The following is a 25,152-nucleotide window of genomic DNA, read 5'->3' on the forward strand; positions in this document are numbered from 1 at the left end:
GGAGTCCCCCAGCAGGACCAGCACTTTGTCAGTAGCTCCTCTGGAGCCTGCAGCAGACACCTGCCATGAGGTTTTCCTTTGTTTCCTCACACTCTGATTCTTAACCACAGGCTTCCAACCTGCTCACAGCTATTCTTTAGACACAGCTCTTAGCACCCTCTCCCTCTCCTGATGTAGGGGTAACACCACCCCCCTCCCTTCACGCCTGTCCCTTCTGAAGTGCCAGAAGCCATTGTGAGTGACACCCCAGCCACTGGATTCATGTCACCAGGTTTCAGTAAAGGCAACAAGGCCACGGCTCTCTGGCAGTTAGCTGTACTCTTGTTAGTGTGACACAATGCTCTGCTGGCTAATTTAAAAACGAGCAGAAGTCCGGAGTCTTAGAGGATGTTCTTTCAAAAGTACATTGTTTAGGGTTTCAGCTTTTTAGTATTTTCACTTTGTGATGGTGCACCCCATAAACATGCATGTCAGAAAGAACCAAAGGCAGCCTAGCATAGTGCCTTGCATTGTAAAATGATGCATCCCCATGCTGTCCCTGCCAGATGCTCAGTAATCCATTCTGACAAAGCTCCATCAAAATGGGAGTCCACAACAACCACAGCTAAGCTGCTCCATTTTTATTTTTCTTTTTACTATTTCTACATTTTGGATGGCTCTCCTTCATACAAGTTTTCAACTAAGGTCCTCCATTCTGCAAAACAAAGTTTTTTTCCTTCCCTATATAAACAAATATACAAATTTATCCCTGATATCTTTAATGCACTTTTACAAGTTGGGAACCTGTTACTGTGTGCTCCCACCACCACTCCTATTTTTTCTCCCAGGGTCAAATTCAACTCAAAGAATGAAGGACCTAAATATATCAGTGGTCTGGTTTCCTTCAGTTCAGTTTCTTGGTTTCAGAGACACCAAAGGATGCTTCATGTGGAAAAGAGCTCATGACTTATCAGCTTCCTCCAATAGTACGTTCTCAAACTCAAGAGAAAGGTTTTTATTCACCTCCTCCAGATTATCTTCAGGCTCTAAATCTCTCCATTTGGCTTTCAGTAATAAATGGGATAGGCAGTTTCCATCTCCTGGGTAACAGCCAGAACAGGACAGCTGTTTTTTCTCAAAAGATCTAAGAACTTGGTCAAGAAAAAGGGCTGAGATCACAGAGAAAAACAAGGGGAAAATATCTTCCACATTCCCTTTATCTCCTATACATTGATTCACATCACATTTAAATATTTCTCTGTGCAAGTAATAGACTCTCTGTGCCCTCAAAATCACTCAGTCTGTGGAATGCTGACCAAAATTTAAAAGGATCCTGAAAATTAAGAAAATTTTACATGGAACAGTTTGCTTGGTACTGTCTAATTCACTGTGAGTAATAAAGTAGGAAATTTCTAAATCAGACTGTGACTAATCTGTGCTTGCAAGGTGGGAGACTGGAATAATAAATTATGAATCTGACAGCCTTGGGAGGAATAGCAGCAGCTTTGAGCTCTTAAAAAAGCCACAGAGCATAACTCAGAGAACCCAGTGCCTGCAGATATATATCAGAGTGTGTATGTCAAAGCCTTGAGCTGAACCATCACAGGGCTCACGTTCTGGAAAATCTGAACAAAACAGAATTCTAAGCAGTGCTTGAATTAAGATGAGCAGGCCTGGGTGTGCTCACAGAGATACCTCACCAACAAAGCAAACAAGCACAAGGATTTCAATCACATATTATCCAAGATAATAAGATACGAGGTAAAGTAATGAGATATTATCCCAAGATGTTACCAAGGCCTGAAAAGTAAAACAAGAATGAGGCAGCAATAAGGCTCTTAAAAGAAACTTCAGGCTGTAGGAATATGTGCCTCTGGGTTAAGGAGTGATCATTTTATCTGTATATTCTGAACTGCAAAGCTAAGCAAACAGAGAATGCAAAATGTCAGCTCAATGCTATGAGGGCACGTGCATTTCACATCCTTGCCAAGTGAGCTGAGGTAACACACAGCCCAAAAGCACCCGCATTTCACAAGCAAGCAAAGGTGGAACAGCCACCACTGCCACTGCCAGACATGGACCACGCCCATCCAGTTAAAGCAGAGTTGCCACTGCCAGTGCTATGGCTAAAAGCAAAGCTCTGCCATGATTTAGTAAAGGTCTGTCTCCCTGGAGATATTTCTTAACTGGTTCATTCAAGCTTGAGCAAACACAAATCTAGGTCATGAGACTGTCACAGCCTAAAAGCCTGCATGTGTACATGCTAGTAGAGGTAAAGCTATGGATTTTTATACATAGTTTTAGACTAACTTTGGAACAAAATCCAATGGAACAGAAGTCCTCTACTCTTTTCAGTAATCCCACAACTACCTGCTGGCACTGGGGACCAGCAATACAGGACAGATGACATTTTGTGTTGTTCACAGAGGTTGAACATCTAATTCTATTGTACATATGAAATACTTGTTTAGTGGACTGGTGCCTGCTAAGACCTCCGTGAGCAAAATGCACTGTGAAGTACAAACCCAGTTGAACTGATGGCTTTGTGTACTTCCAAAATGATGAATGCATCCTTCAAAAATCAAGCATAATGGAACCATAAGGCAGGCAGGGATAGAAAGTAACAACATCCATTTTACTCTAAGCTCACAATGGCACCTGTGTTGGCATCTTATCATAAAAGAGGTGGTGCTGCACATTTCAAGGAGCCCCCTCTTCAGTGCTCCACTGCTGCCAATTTGTAACTCATTTATACCACAATCTCTTAAGGGCTGCCATTGACAGACTTTCTGAGACTAAGCTGATTTTCCACCGGAGCACAGTACAAGAACCAAACTATCACCTGTGGGTTGTATGCCTGAAATGTGTGCCCTTGTGTCACAGCAAGGCCATCATCAACTCCTTGCTGGACAAGATACTGTGAAGATGTCATCAGTGGCTGTTGCCATTCCACTGGGAACTGTGTAGTGAGGTGCTTTCAGGGATAACTATCACTCATGCACAAATATGACACTTGTAAGCACTGGACTGGAATTTGTCTTGTCATTATGGTTAGAATCTCTTCTGGTCAGAAAGGAAACAAAACAATATCTCTCAGTTCCCCTCTAATCAGCTTAAAGTGGAAGGTAAGAGCAGTAAACCAAGAGAGGAAAAGCCGATGTTCTTAATGGGCAGCAAGTACATAGAGATCAACTTGGAGGGTCCAGAAGCAGCCTGACAACCTCAGACACCACACAATGTCTGGGATGGCTAATTAGAACTCAAAGTTTGAACAAGCAACCAAAAAAGCACAACCCTTCCTTCCACTGGTTAGACTACAAGGAACTTAACACTGTGCAGCACTAAACATGGTTAATTCTGTTTGCAAGCATGCACAGACAACTAAAATGCAGGAACTCTCACATGCCCCCCTGCCCTAAGAAAATCCCTGCTCAACCACTATGGCTGTATACACACACCACACGTGCTGATAAGCAAGTTTACCTTTAAAGTCTTCAAGAATCTCAGGAAAAAATTCACTGTAGCATGCAGTACCAAATTTTACAAACAAGCGACTTGGGAAAAAATCCCCACAGCAAAACAAAGATGAACCAGGACAAGCTTTGAAAGGTTACTATGAGAGCAGACTGTAATTATTAGTAAGCATTAATAGATACCATTCTCAGTTCAGGCTTTATAGTCATAGAGCAACAGCATCTCCTTTGCTAAGAGCCCAGCAAGAAGTTCCCTTAAGCAGAATTATGTAAGAGACTAAAATATTTGGGTCTAATTAAGAGTTGTTTATAGGACAGTCAGCTTATTAGCAATTGAACTTCAGCTTGCTTTTTAAGTCAAAAGGCATATTTGCAAACTAACTTGCTTGTATAAATCTTCAAAAGGAAGTATGAATTACAAGAACTACAGAAGGAATGTCACTGTCCCAGACAGAGCTGAAACAGCTTGTAGATAAGATAAGCAAAGAGCTTGACTGGAGCTAGTTGTAACAGAGAAATCACAAGGCCCAGCAGCAAGAGCCTTTAGTATGGCAGTCAATTACATGTCTTTGAAGAGGCCTTCCAGACTTTATTTCCTATTTTGCAAGAAGACTGCAAGAGAAAAGCAAAACCAGCAGCATGAGTTTCTATAGACAGCAGAAGAGAATCACATCCTTTGGCCAGGTTCCTCCCCCAGAGTCCTTGGGAGGACAGGAGGAAATATATGCACAGACTATTACTAAAACAGTATCTGATGTATAGAAGATATTTTTATTTGGTGTGGGTTGGTTTTTCCCTCTTTTTAAAGGGTTTGTTGTTGGGTTTTGGAGGGATGCTTTATTTTTTTAAACTCAACTCCTATAAGGTTAATCTAGGTCCACCTCAAGCACGGCAACTTGCTTACAGTGGGATATATTCTTATATGTTTATACAGCTTCAAATATATTTTCTGATCTCTAGTACCGAGGTAAATTATAGGACAAGAAAAATAAATAACGATTAAAAATAGCTCCTATTCCATGGAATGGTTTGGCTGATAGAAAACTGATTTTCCAAAGCAGCAGATATGACTATTTGAAACATTTCACCTAGATTCTAAATCACACTAAGAATAGGTTGAACTCAAAAATGGGCTGTTAAATCCAGGCTAGAACAATTCCGTATATTCACCCTATTTTCAACTGCCTAACTACTGTAATGTTTTGAAGGACAATTGTAAAGCTTTTATGCCTATGTCTACAACCTCTGAGCACACTCAATTCAATGCTCTTTTTCCCCCCCACTGAATTAACTGAAGCCACCACTCAAACTTCTGAGCTCTACCTGCCATTCTTGGGAGGCAACAGAAAGTCAGATGTAATAAACCCCTTGGAGTTCTTACCAGAGTCATTTAATGACACAGCTAGGATAAAACTTCTTGGGTTCACCTGCTGTGGTCTAACTATTACTCTACATTTTCTATTTTACTTCTTTTTTTAAGTGACATGTTTTGGCAGAGAAACAGTATTGCAGAGTCCCAGATAAACTGTCATGGTAAATCATATATGGATTCTTCTTTTGCTTTCCTTTCACCCTCTTGAACATCATCTGATTCTGCCCAGGAATTTTTTTGTCATTTTCTTTAAGGAGAACAGCAGTCAACTCATACACATCTGCTTGATGATCTACCTTAGGGAATATGAAGGCAACTAATAGGCTGCTTGGGTTTCTTACAGGCTTTATAACCAAGCTTCCTTATTTGTTCCAGAATCTGAACTATTTGATAATATGAAATCCACTCAGCTACTGAAAGCACTGAAGTAAATCCACATTGATAATTCTGATCAGCATCACCATTCAGAATTAGATGGGGTTGAGAAGTCTTCAAAAAAAGCTTTGCTACACAACAGAAAATTAGTGAGGCTCACATACAGTAATTTTTTGCCAGTCCTGTAATGGGGTTTATATGGAATGGTTCTCTGTTCTCATTGATTCCATCTGAAATGGTAGACATAACAGGCACTGAAACTGCTCTCAGTAGGTTTTGATCCATTTGTCCCAAAAATCAATTAATTCAATTATTTAAAACAGATCACTTAAACAGGAAGTGATGCAGAAAAAATTAAACATTTATAAAATGTTACTTGAATGAATGCAATAGTAGTCTTAGGAAGACAGCATTCCACTTATTTCAGTAAACCCAAAAAATGTGGAGGATTCACACAGCTGGTAGCCAAGCTGGCAACCAAACTATGATCTCCACAATAAGCCTCAACTCTTCACCTAGAATCCTCACAAATTCAAGATGAAGGCAAAGACATTTCTGACTTGGAAAACTGACTTGCAGGCCCATTTCAAAAGCAGGAGGCTTGGTAAAGAGCTCACTCATTTATTGAATATTCAGGTTGACAGCTTAGAGACTGACTGTCATTTATATCAGGGAAAGCATGGCAAAGTGGGCCCCAGTCAGAGCTACAGGTGCTCTTTGAGCAAGATAATCCATTTTTTCTCTGTTCAAGAGCACAGAATGCACCAAAATCCCTTCTATGTTCCAACAGCCATATACAGAACAATGAAGTGCACTTTAAAATCACATAGTTCAGCATCATGTAAGTTCACTAATTTAGCACACTTTGCCAGATAACACCTGTTGGAGAATTCAAAACAAAGCCAAGCAGTACTTAGATCTAAATTATAATTAATTCAGTCATGTTTCTAACCTTTAAACACTCAGGTCTCTATTCCATCTACTATAGTACTATCTAGACAATTTTTTCTCACAAGCTATCACAATTGGGTATCAACATGAGATTAACACAATTTTTAAAAATAAATTACCATTCTGTATCAATTTTCATGTCATGGAGATAGAAAACAGTTTACAAAAAATTGATAAAAATAAAAAAATCTTCGTGTCAGTGAAGCCAGCAATTGTAATCCAACATATGTCCCACATGAAAAAGGTGGTCACATGGAACTGTCATCATATCCTGGCAATGCTGGGAAACTACAGGCAACAGTTTACACAGTCTACAACTCAGATGGTGCCATGCCAAAGAGAAAAACAGATCATCTCCTTCCAATGGGTTTAAATAGCTACTGAAAAAAAACTTTTCTTGCTCTTCCAACCTCCATCACCTTCTTGAGATTCACCACACACATATATAGTTTACCACACACACATTACCAGTCATAGTTTACAATTTTTAGAATACTAATGCTTTGGCTGAAGCTACTGCAGCAAAATTGAATGACCTCAGTGCATGCTCCCTTCATTTTCTGATGCCAGCACCTGAACAGAGAGGGAAGGGAAGGAACAACAAGATGTCTCAAAACTTCACCATTTCTCACCATCTCAAAGGCTGAGTGCCAGCTGCAAGCTTTTTTTTTTTTAACCTCAGGTTCAGGCAGAGATGCCAGACACTGCTTTTTGATTACTAAATTATTTTTTATTAAAAAGGAACAAAAGAAGAAAAAAATAGGGAATGGCCAATCAAAAGAGCTCTGAACAAGTAATAAAGGGATAAAAAGGAAAAAAAAAAAGAGTAGCTGAGGAAAGAAAAAAGACCTATAGCTAGAGACTGCAGAAAGCTCAGTTACTACCAGAATCAGCAACATTAATGAAAACAGAAAAGCTCAGCATGAACAGTGTGCTTGCACCCATCAAATGAACATCTCTGTCACAGTCACAAAACAGGACAACACAGACTGAGCTCCAGCTTTAAGAGCACTCCATACCCCCAAGGTAAAAAAACGCTCATAATCACTGGATAAGGAAGGACAGAAATCAGAAGGTGGTGAAATCCTTATAAAGATTTATGAGCAGAGTTTGAGAAAAACCTAGATTTCAGAAGGGAACAGGACTGAAACCCAAAACATCCACTGCTTCTACAGCAGAGACAGAGGAACAAAGAAATCATGAAACACAGCTGAACTTTAACAGGGGGTAACAGTGTGTACAAACATTACATGTCAATTAGATTATACTGAGTCTAGTACACTGCCAACTGTGTGCTAATGTGAAGTCAAACCTCCTCCTACACCAAATGTGCTCACCAAGAGCACATCTCACCAATAAGCTCAAAGTCAGCTCGGCAGACTTAAAATGGTTGAAGCTAAATTCACATATTTTGTTATTTTTCTTAGCAAAGCCTACTTCAATATGTACCTAAACCACCTTCATTTAACCTTGTCCTCAGACATATTTGATACAAACTGACATGTTGCTTTAATTATAGGCTGCTTTGAAAGTTCACTGAAGACATTTTTCAAATATGGAGAATTGCAGGACAAAATTCCATTAGCGACCTTTCAGTATTTCAAGCTCCATTTCCAGATGAGCAGTCAAAGCCAGAGCCACATTTAGAACAGTAATGTGGACAAGGTCAAAGGAACTCCAACAGATGAAGAACATGGGGTGAGATTTATCAACATCTTGCCCAAAGCCAATTTTACCATTTAGTGACATTCTCTTCTGAGAGCATTACAGTACTGAAGTGTAATGTATCTGTGAAATTATTCTAGTAATGCTTTTCCCTTGTTCTTTTTGCCACCTCTTACATGTATTCAGATGAAAGAGTTAAGTCATCTTCTCAGCTATTTGTTTCATACCAAAGAAAGGCATGGCCCTTTTTCTTAAGGCTTAGAGAAATTATTTATTACTTGATCATTTCCTCCAGTCTCCCTGGCAACTGTTTCAAAACAGTCAATGTCTGTCATAGGTTAATCTCCTGGCTGTTAATTACAATATTTATTTGGCACTTCAATATTCATACCTCACATGTATTTTTCAGCTCAGAGTCTCTCTTCATAAACACAGTCACAGAAGTATATATTTCACATATTCTCTAAAGAAAATTCTACACTTATATGTACAAGCTTTAAATTACTGTAAATTTTATGTCATTATATGCATAACAAAGAAAATTAAACAGGACCTTACCTCAAAATTAAACTTCATTTAATAGAAAATTAGTTTGTCTGAAAGTACTGTTTGATCACATGGAAGGCTTCCAGCAACCAAGTCTGTAACACAAAATACAAAGACGTTATTTTCTTATCCCCAGTTTAATAATTTCTATTTTTCAAGTACCTCCTCTGTCAACACACTGGAAAGAAAACAACTCCGGAAGTTGTAAGTTTCCTTTTCCCTTCAGGAGTCAGAATTTGCATTGCCAAAATGCCTTTGTGCTCAAAAAAAAGAAATTTCAGTCCAGGCTTCTAAATTACTCACACATAAGAGCTTATAATAAATGAATTCATTAGTTTTTACAGGTAAACACTTGGAAATTGCCCAAAGTGTCAATTATGAAAACACTTGTAGCACAAGTCTGGGTGTTAACATAAATTAAACTATCACACTGACCTCTTAAAATCATTTATTTTGCATTAGCTGTGCTTTTCCATGGTTTACTGTCCCTGTGTGGAATAACAGTCTAAAGCACCACAATTCAGGCCTCTCTGGGCAATCTCCCTTCTGAAAGTATGATTGAAAAAAAAAAGTAAAAACAGAGTTTTGTTTTGTTTTTAAAAGATGACAAACTCTGTTTCAAAGGCTTTGGCTGTTTTGAGGAAGTGGGTTTTCTCATTTGGGTATTTCCAGGCTGTGTTTATTAGAGTTTGTTTTCTTTTCTCCCCCCCTAGGTTCCTTAGGATCCTTCATCAGTTTTTACTCTAAACAAAAGCTATTATATGATAGTGGTTTAAGAATCATGAGGATAGGCAAATCAGCTTTCACACAAGCCATTCAGCAATTCTGCATCCCCAGAGTGCTCTGAAATAAACCCCAGCATGTCACCCAGTATCTCCAAACACCTCCAGGCACAGTATTATCCAGGCCTAGGGCTGGCTGCTGGCAAAGGCTTGTGTTCCATGTGTGCAATTATGGAAGGCTCTCATCCCATTTTTATATCTCCTGGACAACCTAAAAATTCAAATAAAGTTCTGATCCACAGCAGCTATCCAAATTTGAAACCAGTTAATGCATCAATTTAGAAAGACCAGGATGTCCAAGAATAAAGAATAAAGTTACACTTTCATACAGCTGCATAGTAGGGAATGCCTTTTAGCTGAGACAAGCCCACAGCAACAAAAGAATTCTTGCAAATTTTAACCAACAAAAGCTGGCAAAAACATTTCTGATAAAACAAATTCATCACTTAATGATTTCCTTGTCTTGGTTGGTTAGAAAAGTGATTTCTTGCTCTCAGTGGACTTTTAAGCAACATCAGCCCTATACCAACTCAACTATTAACTACAGGTTAACAGATTTAATGCAGACCAGAGTAAATGCAGGATACATGCCACAATTATTTCAACACCCAATTGATCACCTGCACCTGCATTAAAATAGGCAATGCAGTTGTCTTCTACTTGGAAATTTAGATCCTTGATCACACTCATCCAGCTTCTCAATGCCTGCCAAGTTCCCAGTAGTGAGCAAGCAATGTACAATTACATCTAATTAAAGGTATGCCAGCAGCCTGCACCTCATGGGCTTCCCCTCAAACACCAGCTGAGGATAAAAGCAAGTTCAGCTCACAGAACACCTGAGGCACTCCCTGAGGTGGCTGTGTCAGTGCATAAGGACTGAGCTGCAAGACAAGTACCTGCATTACAGTAACACACCAAATTGCTCTTCAGTACAGCTCATAAACTCACCAGCCACCCCACTTCCTGGACATCCCCATGTCCTTCTCCATACTTGCATGTATTGGAAAGTTCCAAAATTTGCATCAAGTGCAGTTGTGAAGTAGCTTCAGTCACTTGCAACTGCCACCTGTCTCTGTTCTCAGTCTGTTAACAAAGACACCAGAAGCCCTCTCAAGTCCCCATGCTCTGTAAGCACAAAGCCCCAGCTGAAGCATCTTCACCTCTACTCAGAGCCACCATCAATGAAGGCTGACACCTTCTGGACTTCTATCAAAACCTGAATGCCTGTAGAACATACCACATCTAGCAAAGAGCAAAACCAGATGGAGGAGAATGAAGTGACCATCCCAATATTGCTCCTTTCTAGCTGCACTGCACAAAGGCTCCAGATAAATTTTCCAACTCAATATATCTTGTTACCATCATGGTGATTTAAAGTGAAGCTGCTTTGCAATTTGCCCTTTTCAAATGCAGTTCCAAAAGAGAATCGTTGCTTAAAATAAGAAAAAAAAATCAAGCAAACAAAAAAACCCCCAACAGTTTGGTTTTTTTCAAGCTGGACACCAAACATGGGTAACTAGAAAGTTATTTTGCTGTAGTTTATCAGGAAGGTCTATCTACTTGCTCAATGAGATTAGGAAGGAAGGGGGTAAGGCAACTTCTGTCTTAACATTTTACATCAAGAGATGAAACAACACCATTCATTTGCATGTACTACCAGAGTAACCCAATTAATAGAATACCATGTTTCAATATGACAACTTTATTTTAAATAGCAGATTTTAAGTCATCAGAATACTTAAGAGTAGAAATATGAATATATCTTGTGGAGTCTGAGGAAAACAAAAGTACTATGATATATTGTATGACTAGCTGGAACAAGTATGACTGTGGAAAACAACATTCAATTTTCAAGTGGGTTAATTTACTGCTGAAGCAGCCATATATTTTTTTACTTATCAACAGGGAGATAAAGAGTCCCTAAAAAAACCTATTAATCACTGTTTTTTTATTCTATTGTCCTCACTTCCTGGAATGTAGTCAGAGATGGAACTAGACTGCCCAGAAGCCCAGTCAGCAAAGCAGCTGCCCTGAACCCAGGATTTGTTTACAATTACTGGAGAGTGGGAGCAATGAGTGCATGAAGCACCTAATTGCAGAAGTTTACACAGGGCTTTCTGAATATTTGGAGTATTTCTTAGCAGTAGCCCCCTGGCTCCTCCCTCCTCTCCTCTTTCCTTAGCTGCAGCTACATTTCTATGAAATGCTTTTGCTTCAAATGCAAGTGATGTTTACAGAACAAGAAAACTGAAGAAAAACACTGAAGCAGAATGTACTTCCTAAATTCTGCTGCAGATTCCTACACAATGAATTAGAAGTAAATTACAGTTTTGTCTTTATAGATATTTCCTAGGTATTCTCTAAATTATTGGTGGTAACAGTTTCATTCAGTAGCATTTGGATTTCAGGCTCACTGAGATCAAATAAATTCCAGCATCATCCCATACTACATTTTCTGAATGTAGAAGATCTTTCTGCCCACGTACTTCCTCTGGGTTTATGATGTGTGTTTTTCCTATGCTGTGTTTTGTGGGCTGTTCTTTTTGTTTGTGCTTCTTTGATTGTGTGGGTTTGGGGTTTTTTTCACCACAACCAAATCCAAATCTATGCTCCATTACACAGGTTATGTTTTAATCCTGTTGGTATTCACCACCCCTTCACTTTATCACCTCTGCTAACTGAATCTGCTGATAGCTTAACATTTTAAAGCTACAGACAGGGGAATAGATACTTTGGGACATTGGCTAGTTTAGTTTAGGACATCTGGAACATTGAGGAGTTCAGTTCTATGATCAAGTTCCAAACTATGTTCCTTGCACATAATAAAGATATTGAATGGCTGTTTCAGGCTGGTACTAATTCAGATCTCCTGTAGTGTGGGACTTCTTTATATTCTAGTCCCTTCTTACCTGTCTCTGTTACTTGCTTCAAGACTACTCCATAGATGATCACAATTCACCTACTAGGTGGTTTTTCAACATCTAGGCAAATTTGACTATGCCCCATATGAAACTATACTCTCCAAAGCAATTCTTCCCTGCTTGGAACAAAATGTTATTCCTTTAAAATGGTGAAGTTTTTTTCAAGTGCTGGTTCAAGCCAGACTACCTGGGAACCTGACAGATGGTGGTAGCTCATCCCTGCACTGGTCTGCCAAAACTCAGCTTTCAGCCCCTCAGGACCTATTATTGCTTCATTCTTATCAGATCTTAACTACCGTATTTCAGCTAGCAATCCTTACAACAACCTGCATATTTGGGATAACAGTTTTGAGGAAATCTGACAAGGTAGAACAAGTAAATTCTGTAACACAAGAGCAAAGTATGGCATTAATTTCTTCTCAAGGCTTCATGTTTGTATATAGCAGAGAAAAAGTATCTGCTGTGATCATTAAAGTCAACTATATTATGATTAATTTTCAAAATTATGTAAATTTCATCTCTTACATTATGCTGCTGACCCAACTTTCTGTGATTAATGTTCTGTTTTCATGAATATGAACTTTTCATCAAGCAAATATTACTTGCCTTCTGTTCAGGAGCAATCAATAGTTTTTCATAAAGGAGCAGTTATTACCCAAACTTTATTCTGAACTCCAGCTTCCCCTCTAGGTAAATTTAAAAACAAAGTCTCTAATTTTGTTGTCTAGGAGAAAGACTGGAAACCTTGCTTAAAGTAAGTTGTGCTCCTATTATGGTTAAAGTTAAATGATAACTTTCAATCTTTTTATTGCTATGATTCTTATTGTGGCTCCTACTACAGAAAGAGCTACAGCAAATATTCCCATTCAGTCACCCTTGGTAAGTTCTTTGAAACATGTTTGCCCAGCACAGTTGCCTTGTTGGCATTAAATGGCAAAGCCTCTCCTCTGATGAGAGGCAGAGCTTGACTTGACTGCACAGGGATGGTGTGAAGTGTAAGGCAGCCAGGCCTTCCTGCCCTCCTCAGAGCACTGGGAGGTGCCACATGTCAAACCCACCCACTCTCCTGTCGTGACAGGAGTGACCCTCACATCCCAGCACCACCACAGGAGTGGCCACACAATGACAACTACCAACCACTATTATGTAATATCTGCAAGGGGTTAACTACTACAGCCATCATCAATGGCTCTTCCTTTATTCTAGAATATCTGGCTGTAGATGTCCCTGTCACATCTTCTGAAAATCCTCTTTGCCCAGGATTCTCTCCTGGGAAGCTGAAAGGCCTCAGAGAAAAATGAAAACAATATTATCTCATTTGCTTCTCCTGTGTTTTGCTGCTTTGGAATATGGTTGGAGATTGTTTATCCAACATGTGAATTGTTAATGACCAATCACAGTCCAGCTGTGTTGGGACTCTGGAGAGTCATGAGATTTTCATTAGTATCTTGTTAAGCCTTCTGTCTGCATCCTTTCTCTATTCTTTAGTAGAGTTTTAGTACAGCATTCTTTAATATAATATCATAAAATAATAAATTAACCTTCTATGAACATGGAGTCACATTCATCATTTCCTTCCTGCCATGGGGACTCCAGAAAATACCCCATATAGATTTGAGCTTAGAATATGGTCTTTTAAAAGCAGAGCTAAACACATAATTTACAACTGTTAAATACAACTGTAAAATTTAAAATGACAGGTAAAGATGTGAAACAACAGATCCTCAAAAAGGAGTGCATTGTACTTTGCTCACCAAGGTCCCATTCACACTACCTGTAGTTTCTTTTATCATTTGGGATCTATGTTAATGTTATCCTTTATTTCAAAACAGTCTGCAAGCAGTTTAACAAATCTAAACAAGATGCTAAGCCTAGCTTTCATAAGAACAGCAAGTGCAGCTTGCCTTAGAACAGTTGCTGTGCTGTGCTGGATAGCAGGAGCTGAGCAGTGAACACAACCCCAAATATCAGAAATCCCTCAGCAAAGGGACTATTTTCTTCTCACGCTGTGGTGCTGTACACTCTGAATATCCAAATATGTACTTGCACTCAGCTCAAAATTAAACAGGTTTCTCATCCATTTATGGTGCTAAACGTTACAGAATCAGTAATTCAGCAGTCTAAGGCAAAGATTCACTGTTTCAGTGGCACCTCCTGAGTTTCTGCCCTCCTATGGCAATATAAATAAAAACCAGTACATTTTGCATGTCCTTTATGAAAAGGTGTGAATTCAGCTGTCATCAGCAAGTACCATAAAAACAACAATATGGGAATCTGCACTTTTCCTTTATTTTTAAGTCATTAATAACTCCGGCCTCAAACCTTTCTCCTCAATATTCTACAGTGGGTTCACATTTCCTTCTAAACTACTTATCCCAAAAGGCATATCAATCCAGGATAGAAAAGGCCATGTTCCCAATCCCCAGTGAGATTGTCTGTAATGTGAACACTTCCACCTTGAATGATGACATGCAATTCATCATCCACTTCTGCCTAAATACCTGCAAATGAAGTCATTGGCAATATGGCTGTTAGAAGCTGAGATTTCATGTCCAGCGTTAGTGCATGAGCTGAAGAGGCAATAAAATAACAAAAGTAATCTTTCAGTGGGCAGGTGAGAGAGAAAGAGAAGAAAAATAACCAATTCCCCAACAAAACAGCACCAGGTTTTTGCTGTTGGTACAATTTCTTCAAAGCATGTTACCAAGACAGGGCACCTGCCATTCTGATGGTGTAATGCTCAAGCTGACTGCAGTTAAAGTTTGCCAGCTAAATCTGTTCACAACAGAACTATGGCTCACTCACACTGTAGCAGACAAAACATACAGTTTACTTCTTTGGCATGACTAACAGCAAGTTTGCCAGCTTTCCAAACACACTCCTAGAAAGCTGGGCTGCTCTGGGATGCTCTGTTTGCATCCAAAGGGTCAGTAGAGTAATAGCTCAGAGAGTCCAGATCCTAAGGGTTGGAAACCCAGCTTCAACAGATAGAAACTTTGCATCCTCCATTTTTATGCTATTCTCATTACTTCAATAGACTGAGGAGCTTCCTTTTAAAGAGCAGTGGTTTGTAAAATTTCCATATCTTCACACCAAGTTGTTAAACACTTAATTTAGGCAACACATTCACTATCGCGCAAGGAAACACATTGAATCACAACTATACTAAATATTCAAAGTTCATGTCAGCATATAAATTTATGATGTATGGAGTGAGAAAGTGTTTTGAACTCAAACCAGAATGATACAAAACAAATTTAAATTCCTTTCTGTTAGCATACCAAGAAACCTTTGATGGGCCAGGCCAGTCTGCATTACAGAGAATTTCCAAACAAACAGACAGACAGACAGCACCAGTCCCAGACCTCCTGAGAATGAAACCTGGTTACCAAACAAAATGCAACATCACTGAGGTGTGGGGGGAAGTGATTCTGGCCCACCTGTAAATACATACATATATGTACACATATGTTGTTACTTCAGACATGCAAGCACACATGGCCTTCTTCCAGAGCTCATCCTGACCTTACCTAGGTGTTCTCCACACTCCATCACATCAGCACTCTGCATTTTCAACACAGTCAAGGTGAGAAGCTTCCAGCAGGAGGGAGTCTATTGCATAGGTACACCCCATGGTGAAAACCCCATCAGTACTTGGGAGAAGACACAACCTCAGAACACTAGGAAATGTGGAGAACATTACTTCTCCCAGAAATGGTTTAATTCAAGGCCAAGGCACAACTTGTTAATTTTCTTGTATGCCTGCAGCTCAAGTTCTCCCAGTACCAGGACTTGGTATCTAGCCTCCTATACAAAATTTCAGCATTAGCCATGATTTCTAGACTACTTCCAATACACTTCCCTCTCCAAATAACAGCCATTTATACAAGTGAGTGAAGACACATCAAACAGATGAAGAAGCTCAGTGTCTACCTCCTGCATTTACTTCTTGAAGGAGGTACATATCTTTTGATGTGACTGTGGGAAGGGGAATTTGAAAGGCAGCTTTAATCACTACTACTTATTAGTGTTCTTCAGCAATGGAGAATTTAGTATGTTTACAGACTGCACACATTACTGCTGTTCACTATAACAAAAATGCACAGAGCAGTTCCCTTTCTGCCTGATTTGCCTTGAAGGACATTAAGTTAACATTTCAGAAAGAAACAGCAGTTCTTTAACTATGCAGCTGCCAAATCAATTCTTTCTGATTCAAATATGCTTTGAATTTCATAAGATCTTTCCACAGACATAAATCTTTCAGTCCCAAGCACTTCCTGTCATTTTAATTACTTCCCTTCAAGTCCCCTAAAGAACAAAAATGATGCTTTGCAGTGTTCACAGACAGGATGAACAGCACTTACTGTGTCCTAGGGGAGAACACTGTCAGGAAGGGCTTTAAGTGGGGGAAGGAGGGGAGGCAATGCTGGAAAACACATACCTAAGATATGCATACAGTTAATACTCAATTGAAATTGAAAATATGAGAAGCTCAACCTCCTTCTCACTCCCCCCTTCCAGTAAATGGAGGAGAGATGCCTTCTCTTGACACACTGAGCTTTCCAAGCACATGTTTCTGGAATGAAACTGCATCTGAGTTACACTGGAGAACACAAAATCATCCTTTTCAAGTTGCTTCCTCTACTTCTAGATATGCAGTGGTCTTAGATCAAGGGGTTTTTATAGAAATATTTCATATTTATTCAATAGGGTAAAAAGCAAGCAAATCTCCATCACACTTGTGCACCGACATGGTCTTGAACCAAGTCAGACCCCCAGATGTGTACACAGATTGTCAAATCCCAAGTAATGTCCTTTCCAATCACCCCCACATGGGAGCTGCTTCCATTTCTAACCTCCTGCCTCACTGTGGCTCACCTTGAAGTTACCTCCTGTAAGCTTCCTCCACACACCAGCCCAGACTCCCATAATCTTGCTGTGTAGAAATTTAAATCAGGTCACCCCGAGGCAATTTGCTAAAGAGAAAGCATTGTTTGCCTTCTAGTCAACTAAGCTACTTAAATACTGCAAAAAAACTTGAAGCACTCAACAATCTCAGTCACTCAGAGCTGGCTTCAGCTGTTTAAGGTGACTGCAGACCTGCAACGCTGCAGCTGCAGGTGGAGACAATGCCCTTGACCTGCCACTGAAGTGTGGTTAGCATGGGTGCCCTGTACAGCTGCAGGATTTCATGCTAAAAAAACACCAAAAAATCTCAACCAAAACTCTCTTCCTAAAACAAAACCACCAAACACATAAAAATTAGAACAGAACCCCTCAGCATTTTCACACACCAAACTGTTTGTATGGAAGAATGAACTGATGTCTAATACTTGGAATAACAGAGATCCCTGAAAGATGTATTTTCACTGATTTTTCCATTCATTGTCCTGGAGTTGAAGCCAAAAAACCAACTAAATCAAGGAATTTTCCTGTCTGGTCTTTTTGAAACACTAACATCAATGTGCACAGAATGAAGGCTTTAGAAAGGGAGAGGTAAAACATTGCATTCTTAGCTCCAGTCAGCATATTGCATTTCAGTATTTTCACAATAACATACAGTTGATATCCAAAGTTAATTCCAAAAGTTTTTTTCCTGCAATGTCTGCCCAAGGGACTGATTCCACTGCATTAGAAAAGCACATCTGAAGTGTTTATTGCTTCCAGATTTTGAAAGGAGAAATTACTGTTATAACTCAGCTGAGTCATCTTAACAGCTCTGCTAAAATCTCTCTGGTTTTCATCCCCAAGTCTCACTTCAGAAAAGACATGCTTCCTGTGTATTAATTCTCCAAGCATATAAAGCCCATATTCAACGTTTTGGCAAAAAAATAGATTTAACAAGGAAGATGAATGCAATTCAAAACTTACAGTACAGGCTACTTGAAACACCTAGCAAACTTTAGGGACCTTGAGTTACTGCATACAACACTCCCTAACCTTTCTCCCATTCTCTGCCAAAAAGCCAGAACACTACATTCAGAATTTGCACTAAAAGCAAAATTTGATAATCATGACCTGTGTCCAATTCTGCATTTAATGGCTTTATTGGATCAAGTTAGCACATAGGTGACAACTGACCTCAGTGCTGCAGACATGCCAACTATGTCACATGAGAAGAGCAACAGCCAATCCAGGCAGCCTCCAGTTAATGACAAATGAAGCTGATGTGTAACATTCAGATCTGGAGGTCCAGTAATGCAACAGCTCAGCTACAGACTCAACCCAGCAACCAGAGAACAGGCACTAATCAGAGATGCAAAAAAAGTCTGAAACTTCTGCCCAGAGAGCTTTTGCTGGGAAAAAGGCACAGATTTTAAAATTAAAATAAAAGAGTCTATCAAGAATGCAAGTGACTGTTGAATGCAGCAACTAAAATACCTGCTCAGTAGCACTCATTCTGGTCACCAACATTAAGTAAATGATTAGCACAACATTACACTTAAGCCATTTGGATGAACAGAGCAAGTGAGCATGTTCATGCAAACTGGTGAAATAATGCAACTGTACTTTGGTAGGTAACATTTAACAGGTGAACAGGCCAAGTGGCAATATGTGAATTCAGCTTGCATTTTTATTGCCCTGTTTCTAAAACTGTGGTTTTGATATTAAATGGGTTTTATCATAACAACTTTGAAGTACTCCTCATTAGGCTGTAAGTGATAGATTCCACTTCTGTCATAATGCACTCTGGAAGTAAAGCTTCTGACTTGTCTGAAAATTCAGAGTAGCCCAGCTCAGAGCTGTGTTCTGGATTTACTTTCACTCCAGCTGCTCTCATGAATGATTAACACTCAAGTCTTCTACAACTATGTGTTACTGGCTTCTTGGACAGCACTTAGCTGTAGAGCAGATGGACAACAAGCTTTTGGAAGTAATTCTGCCAAGAATGTCCAAGCCAAATGCTCCTTTTGGACTGGAATGGGGAGAAGCATGTGGGAAGAAACACACTTCTGGTTGACATGTTTGCCATTTGGAACACTGCCCTGAACTGGCAACTGGCAAATATTTACAGAGGAAACTTTTCTCTTGGTTAGAAAGTGAGAGAAGACACATCAGTCAGAGCATGGAAAATGACAGATCAAGTCTTGTGTTTAGAAGCACCACTGTAGGATCAAAAAAGACTAAATGCTGCATGACATTAGTGTAACTTCAAGAAACACACACAATAGGCAGAGGAGCAAAGTTTTAGCAATGTAAAACACTCAATTCTGCAATATCCAATTCTTCTGAAATATTTCTGAATTCCTGGAGGGGAGAGGTTCCCCCTCAGGGAAGAGACCAAGGACCAGTATCTGCACAAAACCTCCACAGAAATCAGGCTTCGGGGAAAAAAGCGACACCTAGCCAAGCTCACCTGCCCCCTGGTTGCAATACTAAGACAATCAAAGATATTCTGAAGAATTCCAGAGATGGAAGTAGCTGCAAAGAGGGCTGGTGTAAAAACAACCAAGACCTTGGCAACTTGGGGGATTTCCACCATAAGGGAGCCAAATATTCCCTCACAAAAACACAGTACCTTTCTTCAAGGTCATGGGGTGCTTTATAATTCTTCCAGAAACTTCTGTGCTCTCTACTTGAAGCCCAGTTTCTCTGAAGTTTTCATCTTGAAGTTGCAAAGGAGATTTTCTTTCCCTTTAACTTTCATTTCCAGCAGCAACTGCTCCACAACAGCTTTCCAGTTCCCCCTACCAGGCACTCCTTTGAAACAACCAAGTTTTAGGACACGTTCCAAGGCATCTCTCATTCTCCACAGGGGATTTAGGAGCCCTCCCAGCTTTCCCACTGGTCCAAAAAACAAGCAGTTGTTTCTGTCATGTGGTCCATTTTCACCCCTCTGAGCACTGGAGTAAGCTGTCAGCCTCTAAATGGACAATTCCAGCAGAGATGCCAAGGTCCTAAACTACCCTTTGAAGAAAAGAAGACACCTACGTGCAATCCTTCTGCACCATCAGCTGAATGCTCAAAGTGTCACCAGTAAAAACTTCCTGAAGTTACATTGGACCTCCAGATCGTCCTTTGTGGCTGCAAAAGCCCTGCTTTAATGCAGTTGTCCAGAACAAACTTCCACTGTAATTCCAGGGCTTTATTTCACAGAAGGCATTGTGCACAGCAATATGAGCTGGAGAATGAGAAGACATTGTCAACAAGCAAAGCACGTTTCAGCCACATGGTCAAATTCCAGTTGTGACCTTATTCCAATACACTGCACTGGGGTGACAGGATTTAACAATACTTCAATTTAACCCAGAGGAAAAAAAAAAAATCCTGTTTCTGTGGTTATGAACTATAAAATCTAAATTTTCAAAGGTCCCTGCTCCAAATTAAATATTCACACAAAAACAAAATTCCAGTAATGAGACAGTTTCCAGAAAAGTTCAGGGAATTATTTGATTCAGCTCCCCCTCCAGCAATTCAGAAATATTTCAGAAGAATTGGATATTGTAGAATTGAGTATTTTACATTGCTAAAACTTTGCTCCTCTGCCTATTGTGTGTGTTTCTTTGCCTTCCTACACAAGCTGTAAATCTGAATGATACTCAGAATAGTTGTTTTTCTATCTTTTCTGTAACTAAGATTTGTAGACACTACTGTCAGAATGTTCATCAACAAGCAGCCAACTTTCCAAACAAAACTAAATTTAAAAACCAGAAATAGTGATTCCAAGACAATTACTGTGCTATTTGATACCTGCTAAAGATAACTGGACATTTGAGTTCTTTTTCAAGACAACCAGACATCCTGGGATTGCTCTTAAATTTATTCCTAAGGAATGTCTAGGGTTAGAATAAAGACTGACTTGAGGAGATCTCTGTCAGAAAACTGCTTGCAAAGGTTGTTTTGCTGTTAGTACAAGCTTGGGGGATGGGGGGAATTTCTTTTTCTTAAATAAAACTGTGATGAAAGTTAATTCTTTCTTACAAAAATAGTTCTGAAAAAATTGGGTATTTTTGACCAGTATGCACAGTGTTCTTTACTTAGCAGCTTAATTCTGGATGCTCCATGCCAGGTGTGGCAGACCATGTGCATGCTCAGAGAATTAACTGGTAAATCAGCTGATTTAGCTTGGCCCACACTGTGCAAGAAAGGGGCATCAGAACTCCAGCCCAACTCTAGAACACAGCCCTGCACTGTTGCTGCATTTTCTACTTGACTGCAAATGTTTCTGCTAATGTTTTCATCTAGAGATGGGGAAAAAAAGCCACTGGCATGCTCTAGCCAAGATTAATACCTTTTGTACCTTTCAATAGGCTATGCATGCTTTGTTAGAGTGTTTTTAGATAATTTCAGGTAATTTGACAGCTATGCTGTTTAAAGCCACAGTTTAATCACTTCTGACTCTGGCATGGTCTGTTTCATACAAGGCTTTCCACTGTCTTGCTTGATCCAGTCTAAGATGAGCCTACAGAAAAGGAATTTACAAAATGAACCAGACAAAGGTGAATATGTACATTTTTTAGCACTACTATCCGAGAGAGCACTTTGGGCATGCTAAATGACAGCCTAGACAAGGAGAAGGAAAATTAAAACAGACTCTAATCCTGGAGTTCCACATAGAGTTGTGAGCATGACGAAGAGGCAGGCAAACACTAAAATCTAGGCCATGAATACCACCTCATTTACATGCAGAGTTTCTGGAAAGACAAAAGTGGAGGAGCTTACAGTCAATGAACCAAAGCTCACTGATTCTTTCCTAGCATTCTCAAGGAAAAAACACAATACTTTCAAACAATGTGAATAACCAGTAAGCAAAAGAGGCAAGCAATTTACATCAGGCTCTCCAGACAGGGAGATTTTCAAATCTGAAACCTGTTGACTACTTGTACTTATCCTCAGTCAAGGAAATCTAAGTTTTAAAATGATCTTAGCAACATTTTACTGTTTACCTTCACAATTTCTAGCCTACCTGATAAACAACCTTGACTACAAATAGCTTCGTTCAAAATTATTTATTTATTGAGTGGAAGCCCCAAACCAACTTACACATGTCAAAAGAGGAAGCTGGCATCCTATTCCCTTCCTGTTTGCTGCCTCCCAGAGCTGACATCATTTCTCATGTCTGCCCACAATTTCTTCTAAACATCCATATCTTGACTAGAGCTATGTAGAAAAAGACCTGACAGCCAAGTCCATTTTTGGAACATTAGCTTGCAACCAACATATCTGAGAGCATCTGCAATGCAGAAAAATCCAAGCAAGGGCAGAACTTGCTGTCCCACCACTGAAGGTCATTTATGCTCCTGATGTGCTCCCACAGGTTTCATCTGTAAAATGCAGCTTGCAGAGCTGGCTCCTTCTGGCCTTCCTGGCTGTGTCTCTCCTCACTATGTGTGATGTGCTCAGTCAGGAGAATCCTACGTGAAAACTGCTGTGGTTTAAAAACCAAGCAAAATCCAACTAGGTTAGGTCACTTTCTTACCTCTGGAATACAACAGCAGTTCAGCTACAGAAAGTTAATAGTTAAAACGAACAGAGAATAGAGACCAAACACCAGTGTCTTTCATTTCAGCACTTACAGACTATAAAATGCAATGAAATTCAATTGCAGCCACTCAGGCTTTCTTATGTCATTATTTCTACTCTATGCCACACAAGACAAAATTGAACTGGTTAATCAGCAAACAAAATTTCATGCAATAATTACACAGAAATTTTCACCAACCATGTGTTTCTCCATTAACATTCAATGAACATATTCCACTATGGGCACCACAGTACAATTTCCACCATTTCTGCCATCAAATGGAATAGATGATGGCATTACAAGACAATCATGACAGCCTACAACTTACACTCAGACACCTTGTTACTTAAGCAAATCCATAGTCCCCACAAACTAAACACTGCCATTTATCCTAAACTGATTGGCTTCACATTAACTTCCTCATACCAGCTCCTAAACCCCTAACAGTGCCTCAGGAAAACGTACAAATAAATCAAAATTAAATTACACCACCACATGAAAAATAACTGTTTACATAGTATTGTTATTAAAAATATCAAAGTCCTTCTTATTTTCAAAAACTAGATTTCAAATGCTGGACTTCTGGGCTCTGCTGTAAGGATATATTTAGTGCTGATATACTGCTCTCTCAGATTACATGATTTAAATCTAAAAGGCAATGCACGTGTTCAAGAGAACTGTTAAGAGTAAACATGAAAGTCCTGATAGAAAGTTTCTGTGGACTAGGTTAAGCCTTCTAGAGATTAAAAAATCAGGCATTCCAAGGGAGAACTTGGACACCTTGTTCGTCAACTTTTTAGCTTTCAAAAGTACCTGCACTAGTTCCTCAGTTCAAGATGGGAAGAGATGAATTGCTCTCCCTCTCTTTGGAAGGGTGGAGGAGACCCTTTCTCCACCAGGCTGAGATGTAAACAGGGCCACCACACCCTCAATAAGGCCCAGATAAAAGCTAAGTCCTGTGGTTTCCAAGCCCTTTACCCTTGAAAGGGGAACCAACCACACAAACCACAAAAGGAAGAGGACCAGAACTGAGAATTTATTTTGTATATAAAGCTATGAAATCTTTCACAGCCTTGTACAGGTGCTTGATAGCTTGAGATTGCTTCAGCTGCCTTGGTTCTCTATATGGAGAGGAGTAACAGTGCCCTTTTTAAAGCAAATATACAGCCTTTAAAGGGACCAGTAATGACTGTGCAACCTGAAGACCAGAGGGTAGAAAACAGCAGGCTGAAGCGGAAGATAAAGAGAAGGGCTTGGCAGCAATTCCTCCTTCCATGTAGTGCTTATGAAAAAACTGTCTGTGGCATTCACATTTGATGATAAGAAGCTTGAGATGCACAAGTGCAGGAGGCTGAGCACCTGGTAAAGCACCTTCTGTGGCTCTCCAAAACTGCCTTATGCAAGTCAATGCACTGCAGAATTACAGCTTTTGCTGCCCTATCACCAGAGCCCCTGTCCTTTAGCATTAGGGAAAAGTCACCCATTTGCTGACCCATGCTCAGAGCTCAGATTTTCAGTTGAACCAACTTCACCTGGATGCAATAGAAAGAAATACAGCCCCTCACTTGTACCTAAATCCATGTTAGGAGTATTAAGCAGATCCTCACTGTGTTTAATTCCTAATCAAAAAACTGACCTTGACCACATGCATGGCACCTTGAATTACTACCAACTCTAAGTAACAACTGAAAAATGGGAAAGAGAAAAAACTTAAAGTAACAAAAAAATGACAGCGTTGTCATATTAAAGAAGCTTGACCTTTCTGACATTGTTCCCTTAGGAGGCTTCTGCAGCAGCAGGCAAAAAGCCAAGTCAGGAAATTCAGGCTGTAAAAAAGAGAAAGCTGACAGCACACAGGTGATGAACAAGTTAAGTTTGCTAAATGGGAGCAATAGTGCACGCTGAAGACAACAGCCAGGACCACAACAGTTGCAGTGGTTTGTAGAAAAAGAGGATGCAGAGGCAGCTGCAGCATTAGAAGAATCAAAGCATCAAATAAAGACTGAGACACCTCAGCATCTCTCCTTCCAGCTAAATTAATTTACCTCAGATTAAATTCTTGTTTAAAGATATCCAAGTATGGACTTAAAAAGCTTAAAACTTTTACATTGGAGCAAAAACTGCAATGAAAATGCAGGGTGTTTTCCTTTTTTTTTCTCCTGCATAAATGGAAGGGTGGCTGAACTCCTGTTAAACTAAACAGAAGCTCACAATAATGGGATCAAGATTCAGATATAACTTGACAGTGACAAATCTGTACTGACAAGTTTGCAGACACCTTTCTTTTAACCACATTCCCTGGAGGAAGAGAGAGGCTGAGTAAAATCCCCAGATGGTTTGAAAGAGTCAAAGTGAACAGTTAAAAACCAAGGGGCTGCCTCTCACTGAATGTAAACAGAGTGAATGTAAATCCTACTGAGTTTTCTGTCTGGTGAAGACTGAATTTGATCCCTCAGTGCTTCTAATAAGGAAGAAAAGCTGCAGACACTTATTCTTCCTACTTTTCCTCATTCAGCTCAACCACTGACAGCCAAGCACCAGTATTGGACCTTTAGATCAACAGACCTTTACAGTTTTAACCTCACAGACTGCACATCACATTAGCTATCCTGAAAGTGTATCA

At 39.7% G+C, this 25,152-nt stretch overlaps 1 protein-coding gene across 2 annotated transcripts in view; it reads right to left on the reverse strand.

Annotated features, from left to right (window-relative positions):
* Positions 1-25,152, reverse strand: part of TLN2 (talin 2) — a 139,849-nt gene that overhangs the window by 89,464 nt on the left and 25,233 nt on the right. For both annotated transcript variants that reach the window (XM_084213475.1, XM_084213474.1), the window contains one exon: positions 8,374-8,456. The gene's annotated coding sequence lies outside the window, so the exon portion shown is untranslated. The remainder of the gene's footprint in view (positions 1-8,373; positions 8,457-25,152) is intronic.

The sequence above is a fragment of the Fringilla coelebs genome (genome assembly GCF_963513975.1).
Source record: "Fringilla coelebs genome assembly, chromosome: 12".
NCBI classification, from domain to species: Eukaryota; Metazoa; Chordata; class Aves; order Passeriformes; family Fringillidae; genus Fringilla; species Fringilla coelebs.